Genomic DNA, 14,464 nt, shown 5'->3' on the forward strand with positions numbered 1-14,464 from the left:
ATGTAAAATCTCCCATTCATTTTTCGCCCATTATATATTCCCCAGAGGAAGCCGGTGCACTGAAAGGAAAATTCAGTAACGTAATGTCTATCAAAGAACACAAGATTTTGGTAATACTGCCATACCTGTTTTTGTAGGGTGCACAGGTGACTTTACAGGTCACCACACAGGCCATGCAGAAGCGACTCTTGGCAGGAAGCCTCGTTATTCTCCTGGAACACAGAGTACAGGAGTCTTATGAGGAGCCACTAGGAGGCCTTCTCCCGCCCACTCCCTCTCTCACCTGGGAGGCTGTTATGAAACAGTTTCTCATCCCCTCCCAGGTTTTGAAGGTGAGAGCTGTTCTTGTCCACCCCACGCCCCAGAACATAGCTGCAGGCTGTGAAACGGCTTGGCTGCCGCCTACAATTGGTTCCTGGACAGCCGACTATCTCAACAATTTGCATTGCGCTCTCCTGCCCCTTTTCATTTTGGTGTCATCCATTTTGGTGTGCGGGACAGGGCCAGGTTGCTGGCACCTTTTAGCCACTCTTCCTTTTCCTGTCTATGTAAGTAATAAACAGCGTAAATTTCAAGGCCCTTCACTGTCTTTTCTAGCTGAATCTGTCCGGTCTTGGACTTGACCTCTGTCTCGCTTTTATCTTTCGTGCATATTAACCCATTTAATCCCGAAAATAATTTTATGAAGTAAGTGCTCTTTTTAAGGATGGATAAACTGAGTGCTGTAGACTGAATGCTTGTGTCCTCCCAACCCCAAATTCATACGTTGAAGCCATAACTCGCAATGTAGCGGCATTAGGAAGTGGGGCCTGCATAATTAGGTTTAGATGAGGACCTGAGGGTAGAGCCTCCATGATGGTTAGTGTCCTTGTAAAAACTAGAAGGGAAACTAAGCTCTCCCTCTCTCTATGCAAGCGCAAAGAAGACGTTATGTGAGCACACAGTAAGATGGTGTCTGTCTGCAGGCCAGGAAGAGAGTCTTTTACCAGGAACTAAATCTGCCAGCACCTTGATCTTGGACCGCCAGAACTGGGAGAAATAAATGTTGTTTAAACCAGCCAATCTATGGTATTTTGTTATAGCAGCCTGAGTGGCCTAAGACATTGAGATATAGAGGTAACAGGTCATCTTGGCAAGTGGTAAAAGCCCACTTATTTATTTATGTATTTATCTATCTATCTATCTATTTATTTATAAGTAGGTTCCACACCCAGAGCAGAGCCCAATGTGAGGTTTGAACTCATGACCATGAGATCAAGAACTGAGCTGAGATCAAAAGTCGGACACTTAACTGACTGAGCCACTCAGGCACCCCCGTAAAAGCCAACTTTAAACCAAGATGATTTTGTCATGGAGGTTTTGCTCTTAACCACTGCACTAAGCTGATTTTTATATCTATATTTAATATATTTAAAATATTTAAACTATACTTTAAAAAAACAAGGAAAGGAAGTAAGAAAGCCAACTAACCAGAATGGTTATAATCAAAGACACAGATGATAAACATCATTGGGGATGTGGAGGAATTGGAACCCTCATGCACTGCCGATAGTTATTTAAAATGGCACAGCCACTTTTTAAAACGGTTAGGCACTTCCTCAAAAGGACTTAACAATTCCTTAATAAGTATATACCTAAGAGAAATGAAAATGGATCTCTACCAAAAATTTGTACATCAACATTCACAGCAACACATTATCTTTATCCCTTCATCTATTGATAGACTCTTAGCTTGTTTCCATTCCTTGGCTATTGTGAATAATGCTGCAATGAACATGGGAGTACAAATATATCTCTTCAAGATAATGATTTATTTTAGTTTTTATTTCTGCCCCCAAACTACCTGTCATTATTTATTTTCACGGTCCTCAGATAGTTGTTTTATGTATTCTGCCCTGGGTGTTGAGTTGTAATCAGTGTTATAGGTAAAAAAAGCCAATTTAGCCAGAGTTGGAGTTGTTCCTGGACCCTGCCCACACCCCAAGGAGGGAGGTGAGGTACCCACGCCCAACCTTTATAATATATAAAACAACCTGTGTAGTAACTTCTTATATAAATTCTTATTGTAAAGATTATTTTATAACAATAATTTCACAATTTGATTTCCATTACACCTAGCAGAGTGCCACACGCAAAAAAGCCACTTGGTAACTACATTTTAGTAAAAATCAAGTAATGATCCTCTGTTAGGAGATACTTACCACTGATTTGAACTTTCTTCCACTTTTGTATGGCCATCCAGGAAATCTTTTCTAGTCTTCTATTTTCTCTATAGGTCAACAAAGAAACGGCAAGGTAGAAAAGGATGAGTGACTTCAAATAAAGGAGAAAACAATAGTATTAACTCAATTTAAACTTTTTTAAAACTTAAAGGACAAATATCTTACCTGTAGATAAGTTGGAAATGTTTAATCGTAGCCATATTTTCAAAGGCAAAATACATGAAGATCATGGTGAATAGTGAAAAATCACTTCTACTGTAACCCATCTATGATGTCTTTGTAAACAAAATATCATTTTTAATATGTCTATTCTGAATGAATGTGTGTATGCATTAATTAATGTTAGAGTTTCAGTTTTTGAATCTGAAGATAAGATAAATATCTCAAATAAACCATGGATATGAACCACCCTAACTTTGGTGTGGAAAGCAAAGAATAATGAGTGAATCAAAAGGAGAGAGAGAAATCATTTTTCTTTGGAAAAAATTAGTAAGATCTCAAGAGAATAAGGGAAGAGCAGCCATGTGCAAAAGCCAGAGATGGGAAATGAGAAATCAGGCTTCGTGACTGCTCTCTTGAGATGCGGCAGAAATGAATCAAGACGCATCATTGTATCTCAGGCAGAATTGGGGTGGCTTTAAGGATTAGAGTCTTCCTAGAAATCTTTGGAGAGAAGGACCAAGGACAAAAAAAAAGAGTAGATTTAGGATATAAGCTGGCAATCTGAGCCGAGTAAACATTTGTATGTTCCTCTAAACTCTGCCTATCTACTGGACAATAATATTTTCTGCTTTAAAATAAGTGAGCTGAGATAGACAATAATATTTTCTGCTTTAAAATAAGTGACCTGTGAGGGGGTCAGATTGAGGGTGGGAGTCAGGCGACAAATTCTGGCAAGCAAGTACTCACAGGGTAGTGGCTGCAGAAGAGAAGAAAAGGCAGGGACTCTGGATTTCTTGTAAGTGCACACCTTCCTTCAAATGCTTATGAATAATGAACCAGTAGAAGATTCTAGAAACACATTCCACTCTCATCTTGCTTTCTTTTTTTTTTTAGGAGTTCTTTTTAATGTTTATTTATTTTTGAGAGAGAGAGCATGAGCTGGGGAGGGTCAGAGAGAGGGAGACAGAGGATCCGAAGCAGGCTCCATGCTGACAGCACAGTTGAAAGCACAGAGCCCAGCATGGGGCTCGAACTCACAAACCGCGAGATCATGACCTGAGCCGAAGTTAGGCACTTAACCAACTGAGCCACCCAGGTTCCCCTCATCTTGCTTTCATTGTGTTGCTTCTTGTTTTAGAATTAAAACTCTTTAGCATTAACTGGGAGAGCATGATCGGAGAACTATAATTTTGGGTATGGCTATGCTCAGACCACTAAGTTTTCCAAATCATATGTTACAAGAAAATAAATGACTGCAAATGGGCTATAGGTAATCTTCTATATATAACACTTATTGACCCTTGGAGGAATGCTTTCCATTTTGCAATAATGTCAGTCAATATTAAGAATTTGAGGTCTTATTAAAAGATTTTCTAAAAAGGAAAGCTCTTAGAGATAAATCTGCAGCCACAAAGTGAAGCAAGACATGTGATATGACAGCCATATAATGGGAAATTTACTATAAATTAGCCACATGAAACAGCACAACTAGGAGGATACATTATCTTTTACTATCAAAAATGTGCTTTGTTCGGCGTTGCAACATAGAGTATCTTATTGGCAGGAAAATAAAAGGCTCTTGGGTTTGTCCCAGCTGTATACTTAACAAGGCCCCACAGCTGCTTTTTTAGATCTTTTGTGGTAAACCATTTAAGAAGAAAGAGAATGTGTTTTATCATAAACATCCTGATCCATGTTCTCCCCAATTCATTCTCCACCTCAGACTTCTTTCAACATGCAGATCTTGGCCTACTATCAGAAAGTAAAGAGACTAAAGTTTTGCAACTAGAACTTTAATAAATCCTTTGGACTTTTAAGTCTATTGGTCAACCAGAGAGTGAACCAGCAGCCGAGGGAACAAAGGGAAGAAGTCCTCCTCCTGGACACCCCCCACACCCTCCCAGTCAGAAGCTTGACTGACAGTGCCACTAGCTGTTGGAGTGGCCACAAGGACCCACCCTCCTAGCACTGGCATCTGCTGTGACCATAGTATGGCTACCCAGGTGGTCAGAAGAGCCCCGTCACATGAAATGAGAATTGCCCAAGTGGCCCCTGCCGCATTTCTACGCTCTTGGCTAGCAGAGATACATTAGACTTTCTGGGCTATCCAAGAGTTTTGACCACATAATATCCAAGGAAAAGAACACAATATACTAAAAGCTTCAAGCTTTGATGGGAAAATCCACAGAATTTTTGGGCAATTGCCTTTCACTGAAACTAGCCTCACTCTATAGCTTTTAGTACAAACCAAGAGCAAGTCCTCTCCCAGGATATTCAAAATGGTACCACCAACTTTTCTCTATTGCCCCTACAAGAGAGACTCTTGAAGCAGGCTTCCTGTGGCCGCTTCTCTTTGCTCCTTGATCAAACTGTGAAATATGACCTCTGATTTCTGGTTCATGCTTCTCATTTCATGCTTTTAAATTAAATGTAAAAATTTCCTGCCCCCTCTCTTCTTTCATTCTTACTCATTTTTCTGAACCCAGGCAGTAGAGAAAGAATGAATAAACTGAAGCCTGTGGCAAGCCTGGATCTCAGTCTACCCCCAGAAGACTATACCATCAATTTTGGGGAGGTATGCAGGATTTGGGCTCTGCCTTTTACAAACACTTTTGCTGATTATTTCCTGGTTTTCAATCTGTTCTAAAGGAAAACGTGACCAAGATAATCTATTGCCTTAAATTTATGGTAGGCAGCATATTCTTCCAAGGACTTAGAAACATGGGTAACCAAATCATGGGGATTGCAAAGAAACCTAATTATTCTTCCCTACGGTTTGGTCATTTCTTCAGGCCTACATGGAATCTTGTGTCACTTCCAGTAGAGGATATTCAAGATCTTAGAGAGAGGTGCAACAAATCACCCAATGTCTCTCCTTTAAATGTGGCTGGCAGTCCTGTCTGGCCAATGGTTTGGTAGCAATGACAGAGCAGTGAAAGTAGAGAAGGAGAACGGGGTGGGGGGGGGGGGTAAAGGCTGAAATACGTTAAGAGTTATTGATACACTTCTGCCCCTCACACCCTCTGACAATCAAGATTTTGGTCCCACAACATTTCTCATTAATCCCAATAGCAGCTGTGGAATGACTCAAAACAGACTGAAAAGCCTTCCTTATATGGAACAGAAACGAATTCAAATAGCTTACTCTCAGAGATATCAAAATATTAAAACCTTTCCAAATACTCAGCATGTGTATATGGGGATCTTATCCATGAAATGACACCATAGCCAATGACACAGGTAAATGACTTAAAAGTATATGACTGAACTTTCTAAATGAGACTTACAAAAATAGAATATTAATTAATATAATTCCTTGTTTAGTTTAATTGGGAGAGGGATTTGCTTTTATGGGGAAAATTGAAGTGTGTTGCCTAATTATCCTTAAAATTATGGAAGCTCAATAAAATGTTCTGTTATTTAACAATCTGTTACACTTTTTTTTGTATCTTCCTGAATATTTTGGTTTGTAAAGTTTTTTACTTAGTCTTGGAGAGCTATGTAACCTTTACCTAGACTTTAAATTGTGGGTCTAGTAACATTACAGGTAACACCAGTGACTTGTACAACCGATTGATTTATTAATTCTTTGACTCATAATTTATGTAACATTATGTGTTCAGAATTTTAAGAAATCATGGATAAATCAGGCACACGTCCTTACTTCAAGAAGCTAAAGTACTCGTAAAGAAGATGTCTGTATAAATAACTATTATTTAAGGAATAAATACCTACATATACTGAAAAATGAGGCATGTACTGTTATATTTATGTAAGATTTTTGCTAGCTTATACATATGAGTTATTGGTAAAAAGCTACTTTACAATAGAATTATATAACTGGGAAAGGGGAGCTAGTTACGTTCACTCTGTAGGGAGCAGGTGGTAGGAAAGGGTAGATTCTAACCATAAAAAGATAAAAGACAGATAGTCTTGGGGAGACACCAAAGACATAGAGTGGGGAAGTGTGGGTGTATGTGGGAATGCTGGGTAGGCCTGCTGGAACCTGGGGGGAGTTATGATAGATTCGGTAGGGAGGTTGGGATCATGTAGAAGGATTGCATTCTGGGCTATATGGCATGGCTATTCTTGGACGGCAGTGGGAAACCATCGAAGTGTATGGATAGATGAATACATGATATTCAAATTGTTCTTTAGGAAGACTTAACTGTAGTGCTATGAATGCACTGGAGTGAGGAAATATTAAAATGTTGCTCTAACAGTCCAGGTGAAGAAGGATGATTAAATACTGAGTGGCTGAGTGAGCACGTGAATGAAAGTTATAATAGAAAGAAGGGGACAGTTGCAGGTGTCCTCATGACAGAATCAGTCATACATTAAACAATGTGGAAAACCCTAGCCCCTTTACTCAGTTTTCTTTGAAACATAAAAATGACCCTTGCTTTGGAAGACCATTGCACAAACACTGAACAATTTTCAAATCGTGGACCAAGTGAATCTTGAAAACAGCTATAGTTAGCACACCACATCCATCTGAGTTTCTCCTTGTTCTTGCATGAAATAGTTCAAAGTCATGTACTCAGAGTACTTTTCACAGCACCATGCAAGTGTCAAGTTGACTAAAAGCACGTATTTCCATCTGATATCAAACACACTGCCAAGCTTTAACTTTGCAATGAAACTGCAGTATGCCAAATAGAAAATCAGAGAACTGTGATCTTCTGAATGTCGATGTACCAGCTGACCTATAGATGCATATTGTCCTGGTTTTGAAATTAAAGAGTCTCACTAAGGTCATCTGGCTCACAGGGAAAATAAGCCAGTGTATGTGATCTGATATTTTTATGTCAGTGATTTACTTGACTGTCTCTTCAAATTAAGCTTCAACTACCCTACCTTTCTTTATGTCAGTTGTTCTTGCTGAAGTCTAAATAAAGGAAATTTAATCCAGTCAAACTATAGACTGAAAATAAACACTGAAGAGGAAAAGTAAGCAGCCTATGTTATTGGAATTCCAAGAGCTCTTTGAGTTCGGCCAGCACTACTCTTATTGGGGACCATCCGGTGGGACCTTTGGTTAAGTGCATAAACAAAAAGCCAAGTACTATCAGGTAATTGTCTGGCAATATCAGAAAATTTCCATCTTATTTCAGAGAAAAGCACCCTTTGGTGTCAGTGAGCATAACATAACAGTGAGGAAATCCACATTGGCATGCAATGGCTTTTCCCCATTAAGCCATAAAGGGCAGGCTGAGTTATGTTCATGCCTTGCCAAACAAGTTTTAGCTGAAGTCAGGAAAGTGGAAAATGCCTGGGTATTTCATTGTGCAATGGAGAACACCAGATATATTAAGAGACAAGCAAGAGGCAGCAATTTATTGACTGACAAACATGCTCAAATGGAAATAGGGAACCAGAGGACTGGCCATAGAATGGATTTTCCTGTAATAGTTTGCAACTGAAATTTCCTGGAAAAGACCACCCTCCCAGAGAATGGAGAACTGCTCGCGTGTGCGTGGCACAGGCCATCTGAATGGCCCACATTTTCAAGCCAGACAATTTAGGAAATTATACGACTGGAATTTTAAAACCTGCAGTTCTACTTCATATATCACAAAGCCCCGTATTTCTTATCCTGTAATCTTTTAAGCTTGAAATTCCACAAGAGAAACGTTTAATGAATATTGTTCTTTTCCATCCTTTGAAATCCTTTCTTATTAATTTGAAGTAACTGGCAAAATGGTAATTATTGGGCAGTCTGGATCAGAGAGTGTTTCTAAAGCAGTTTTTATATTGAAAGAGAGAGTCAGAGATGAAGAGGAGAGAAAGAGAAGAGAAACAGACAAATAGGAGAGGGGAGAGAAGGAGCGAGAGCAAGAACAGGAGAATATCCCTCACTTGAGTGAAGGAAAGAGAATTTAATTGATATGACTTTAGCACATGTAATTAATTCACTTCTCCGAATAGCCTGCTGTGGTTATTTTGAACCCCATTCTATAGCTGAAAGAGAGACTACGAGAGGTTAAATAAGTTGTCCAAGGTCATACAGACAGGAGAAACTCAACAGTAAGATTTTTCACTAGAAACCACTGACTCCTAAACCCTGCAATTTCTGCTGTTCCTCAGCACATCCTCAGCATGCCAAGAGTTGATAAAGAAAGCTCCTTGAGAATTACCTAAAATTTATTTCTATTATTTTGGTGGTTGGTATTCAAGTGAATGATTTTAAATGCTTTAAAAAAGTGTTTCAAAATTCACCATATCATTCTGGAATAGACATCTTTCCCAGCTCTGCCACAGCTTTGCTCTGTGACCTGAGGCAAGTTACTTAAACTCCCCAAGACTCACTTTCTTCATATGTGAAACAGGAAGAATAAAATCAACTTCATAGGTTATTATATTAAATGAGGTAATCTAAAGAAACACTTAGCACAGTGCCTAGCACATAGTAATGATCAGTTAAGGTTAGTGACAATAGCCCGGTAGATTATGAGACTTTAACAAACAGCCATTAAAATATCATTGATTTTAAAAGATACAGTTAACTTGTCATCCACTTAAGTGTCAGTCATTGGTCAGCTGAGCTCTAAATTAGGCTCACTCAAGGTCCCACAATGAAGGAAGCCTCATTTCAGTGTGGCACATGCTTCCTTGGTCACTTCAATGACAGAAGTGACAATGGTGACTTAGGCTATTGGTCCTTAAGAGCTTACATCTGCAAGTGAAACATGATACTTCTGCCTATATTTCATTAATCAAAGAAAGCTTCATGACCCAGCCAAATTCACTGGGTTGGGGTAGGCCTGGGAGTAGTATGGGCTGTGTAATCCTATCATGCACCCAGAATCAATCATAACAATTATTTAAAATAATTTCTACCATTCATTTGCAAAAAGAAATATAAACTTAAATCCTCTTTATCAAGCAAAATTTAGTGAAATCATTGTTAATGAAATTTTATTATACTGTATTAGCAAATACAAATACCCCTCTGTATCCAAATTGATTCATTCCCAAATTCAACTACCAAGGGATTGGGACTGAGGAGCACTGGTACTTGAGAACCAAGTGAGACACTTCACTAAGTGAAGACCTTTTCTTCTGACATACTTTTCACACAGATATCCCAGTATCCTAACTGTATCTGTCTACAGTTGCTTTTTATCATTCTCTCTCCCTTCCTCTCTCTCTCCCCCCACCTTTCTCCTCCATCTCCCTGCTGTGTGTGTGTGTGTGTGTAATCATTTGAAAGTCACAGACATGATGCTCCATTACCTATAAGTATCTTAATATGCATTTTATAACAAATGACATGCTCTTATATAATTATGATACAATCATAAAAATGAGGAAATTAACATTGGTACAATACTACCATCCAATCCAATGGCCCCATTCAGATCTTGTCCATTGCTCCAATGATATCACTTATGAACTCTTTCCCTTATGGTTCAGAATCCATTCATTTAGTTGTCATGTCTCTTGAGCCCCCTAAATTAGAATAGTTCCTCAGGGTTTTATTTTTCCCTTGTATTTCATGATCTTGACATTTTTGAGGCATGCAGACCAGTTACTTTGTAGAATAGTCTTCATTGTGGGTTTGCTTGATATTTCCTGGATTTAGGTTATACATTTTTTGGCAGGCGTATCAGAGATGCTCTATTCCTCTCAATGTATCATACCAATAGGCACATAATGTTGATTTACCACTTGGTTCACCAAATGTCTGCCAGATTTCTCCACTATAAGGATGCTTAATAAAGTTTTTGTATTTTAAATATTTTAACAAGTATTTAATGGAAAAAGATTTTATAACAATTTTATTATCATGCTTCTCATCAAATATTCACCCTCTAGTTTCAGTATCTATTGATAATTTTTGTCTAAATCAATTATTACCATAAGGTTGCCAAATGTTCATTTTTAAAGTCCATTATTTCTTAGTAGGTGACATGTTGCTCCAAGATAGAGACTTCGCTTCTCTCTCACCTATTTACTCATTCATTCACTTAGATCAGCATGCACTCATAAATTCCTACTTTATCCAGCGGGTCATAATCCATTACTATCATCCTTTTTTCATTGCTCAAATTTTCCTAGATTTGAAAACTAAAAGTACGGTTAAGCTGACTTCTGTATTCTCTTGACATCTCCCCCATTCTCGTGCAGTTCCTACTTTCTTATGCCTACTTTCTTATGCAAAAGGATGTTGAAAGCTCATTCATACTTTTCCTGGCCTAGTATTGAAATCAGTCATTTCTCTAAAGACCTCTGTTTCTTTTGAGTGGGAACGGATATTTAGAAAACAAGATCCTGGCGCTCATTGTTTCTGGAACGCCATTGTTTTATAGGCCCTCTCAGAGACTAGAACTAGTAAATACACACACACTCACAAATTCACTTATATGTATATCTATTTCTAAATCAGTTTATCTACATATGTTAAAAAGTGTGAGTTTACATGAATACCTCCAATTCCAATTCAAGTTCATAGGGTTTATTATGTATCCTTCACCTCAATCCTTCTGCTATGTTGACCCACTGCTCTGGCCCCAGGTTCTTGAGGTGACTAAAGACCTTATTTTGTATTACAAAACTATTTGGAAGGTACAGTAAGAATTGAAAAGAAAATATTCCTTTTTGTGCACGGTCTCATTCTTTTCACAGCAAAAGTATTTATGAAATACCTATAGTAAGGGCTGAAGAAGGCAGAGAGGACTCTCAGCTTTGAACAGTGCTTTGTGGGCCCACAAATTTACAAACTAGGACAAGAAATGGTTTTTGTGGTGCAATTTTTTAATCATTTTATTCCAGAATCATATACAAGAAGGTCTGCCTAAAAAAATAGGGGATACATGAATTTTTTCATTAGTACTGAATTGATATCATTGATTTTCAGTATATGTACATATACATATAAGAGAGAAAAACATCTATAATGGGATTCGTAACTCTAGCCAAGATGGAGTAGGCTCATTCCTTCCAGCTTCTCTCTCTAAAAACTATAATGATAATAATAATAATAATAATAATAATAAAAACATTGGCTATAACACCAAAAAAGAAGCCTAAGAAGACCATGAAAGGTGGAAGGAAGACAGACTGCCTTGGGACCTCAGGACTTAAGGAACAACACAGTGGTGAATCCTCTGGGTTTCTTTGATTGCCTCCCATGTATCCCAAAGAAAGCACTTTAGGAGGCTTCAACCCTCAACTGCCAACAGGTGCAGGAGCAAAGAAACAAACAAACAGACACCTTCAAGAATATCTTATTCCCCCTACCAAAGGATGGAAATAGGGTAGCTTTTCAACAGAAAGTGTTTTTCCTACTATAGCCAAACATTAATAATAATAATAATAATAGTAGTAGTAGTACCCCACACTTTCTCCCCCTGGTTTCAGTGAGGCCAAGCAATGAAATTTCTTCCACCCTACACCCTGTGTGTGCAAGCATGGTGTTCTATTTTCTCACTCAGTAGTGTCAGTATTTCCAGTAGGGAGCTGAGCCTGCACCCCCACCCAGCCTCAACAAGACCAGAAAAGGTGATACAAGGCAGGGCTAGCCGACACTGCTGGTGTCAGCAGACCCAGGGAGGAGCTGGATGCCTATGCCCACCCGGCAGCAATGACACTGACTGAAGAGGTACAGAGCTGGCCTCATCTGGTCAGTGCTTCACCTCCCCCACTCGGATAGCAGCAGGGCACATTATGGAGCTGAGCATCCATTCCAAACGGCATCAATAAAGCAGGAAAAGACGATGAGAGGCAGGGCTAGTTGGCACTGCACATATCTTCTCAAAACCCCTAGAGTCCCCAGGATTCAGTAGGGAGCTGAACTTCTAACCCAGCTCTGCAGCAGCAAAGTGGTGGCAAGAACATAAACACCTACCTGACTCTTGCACTGCATATCAACAGGTAGCTGCCAGAAAGAAAGAAAGAAAGAAAGAAAAAAAGAAAGAAAGAAAGAGAAGGAAAGGGAAGGAAAGGGAAGGGAAGGGAAGGAAAGGAAAGGAAAGGAAAGGAAAGGAAAGGAAAGGAAAGGAAAGGAAAAGGAAGGGAAGGAGAGCAAAGGGAAGAGGGGCACCTGGGTGGCTCAGTCTGTTAAGCATCTAACTTTGGCTCAGGTCATGATCTCGCAGTCTGTGAGTTCGAGCCCCACATAGGGTTCTGTGCTGACAGCTCAGAGCCTGGAGCCTGCTTCCGATTCTGTGTCTCCCTCTCTCTCGGCCCCTCCCCTGCTCATGCTCTGTCTCTCTCCCTCTGTCAAAAATAAACATTACAAAAAAGAAAAAAGAAAAAAAAGAAAAGACTAAGTAGATTTCAGAGTCTTATAATCTAATATCCAAAATGTCCAGCAGACAGTTGTAAAATCACAAGAAAATCCCAACTTGAATGAGAAAAGAAAATCAACAAACACCAACATCCAGATGGATCAGATGTTGGAATTAAGTGACAAGGATTTTAAAGCAGTCATCATCAAAATACTTGATTAAGCAATTATGAATCCTCTTCACACAATTAAAAATGAAAGACAATCTTAGCAAAGAAATAACAGTTATACTAAAAGGTCCAAATAGATGATACTAGTTGATAACACTGTATTGTATAATTGAATGTTTTCAAGAGCTTAATGTTCTTAATTGTTCTATCAACTTAATGTTATCCTTTAAAAAAATGTTAAAAATGTAAATATATGAAATGATGGATGTGTTAATTAATCTAATGGGTCCTTTCACAATGTATACATATATCAAATCATCACATTATACACTATCAACATCTTATAATTTTATTTGTATTTAAACCTCAATAAAACTGGGGGGGGGGGGGGAGAAAAGAACCCAATGGAAATTTTAGACCTGAGAAATGTAACAACTGATAATAAGGACTTGCTGGATGGACTTAGTCATAGAATGGAGATAATAAAGGACAGAATCAGTGCATTTGAAGACAGATATATAGAATTTACCCAATCAGAATGACAGAGAGAAAGTAAACTGATAAAAAGAAAATGAACAGTGTATCAAGAACCTGTGAGACCATAATAAAAAATCTAATATTCACACCTTTGGAGTCAGAGAAGAAAAGGGAAAAAAGAATGGGATGGGAAACTCTCCCAATTTGGTGGGAAACATAAATATATACATTCAAAAAGCTGAGCAAACCTCAAACAGGATAAACCCAAAGAAATTTAAACTGAGATGTATCGTAATTAACTTTTTGAGAATGAAAGGCAAAGAGAAAACCTTGAGAGCAGCCAGAGAGAAATAACCCGTTACCTATAGGTAACAGCAATTTGAACACAGCAGATTTCTCATCTGAAACACTGAAGCCAAAAGGAAGTGACGCCACAGTTTTCAAGTACTACAAACAAAGCACTGTGGGGAGCCTGGGTGGCTCAGTAGGCTAAGTGTCCGACTCTTGACTTCGGCTCAGGTCAAGATCTCACGGTTCATGAGTGCCAGTACCCTGTCGGGCTCTAGGCTGACAGTGCAGCGCCTGCTTGGGATTGTCTCTCTCTCCCTTTCCCTCTGCCCCTTCCCTGCTCATGTTCGCTCTCTACCTCTCAAAATAAATAAATAAACTTAAAAAAAAAAGAACGATGCAGTCTGATACCAGCTGGAAAGTGTGAGCTGTAGGTGTGACCCCAGTTTTCTCTTGCTGGTTTGTGACAGAAACGTGGTCCTCCTACGGAGCCTCAGGACATCTGCTCAAAGACGGAGAGCCAGAGACAAATGACAGAGCATTTCACTATTTGAGTCCAGCCTTGAGCTGATATGGCATCAGGAAGACAGCTTTTCTAATCTCCCCCAACAAGAGAAGGGACATTGCTTAGAAATACACCTGGGAGTGCTCTTGTAGGAAAAATTGCCAGTGATTGAGAGAACTTCTGAAACTAAGCCCAGGGCTAGTCTCCTGGCAAGAAAAGAAAAGTCGGACTCTTCAATTTTGTTCAAACAGGTTAGGGGTGAGGGTGGAAGAAGAGTAGTCTGAGGTGTGGAGGGGTGATCTAGTGTAAAAAAAAAATAGTAACTCTTCCATGATTCCTCTGTCTGAATATTCTAGGTCTGGACCACATCGAAAGCAGTTAAAAATAAAGTGGATTGTTTTGCTTATCT

This window comes from Panthera tigris, chromosome F2 (genome assembly GCF_018350195.1).
Source record: "Panthera tigris isolate Pti1 chromosome F2, P.tigris_Pti1_mat1.1, whole genome shotgun sequence".
Classification (NCBI taxonomy): Eukaryota; Metazoa; Chordata; class Mammalia; order Carnivora; family Felidae; genus Panthera; species Panthera tigris.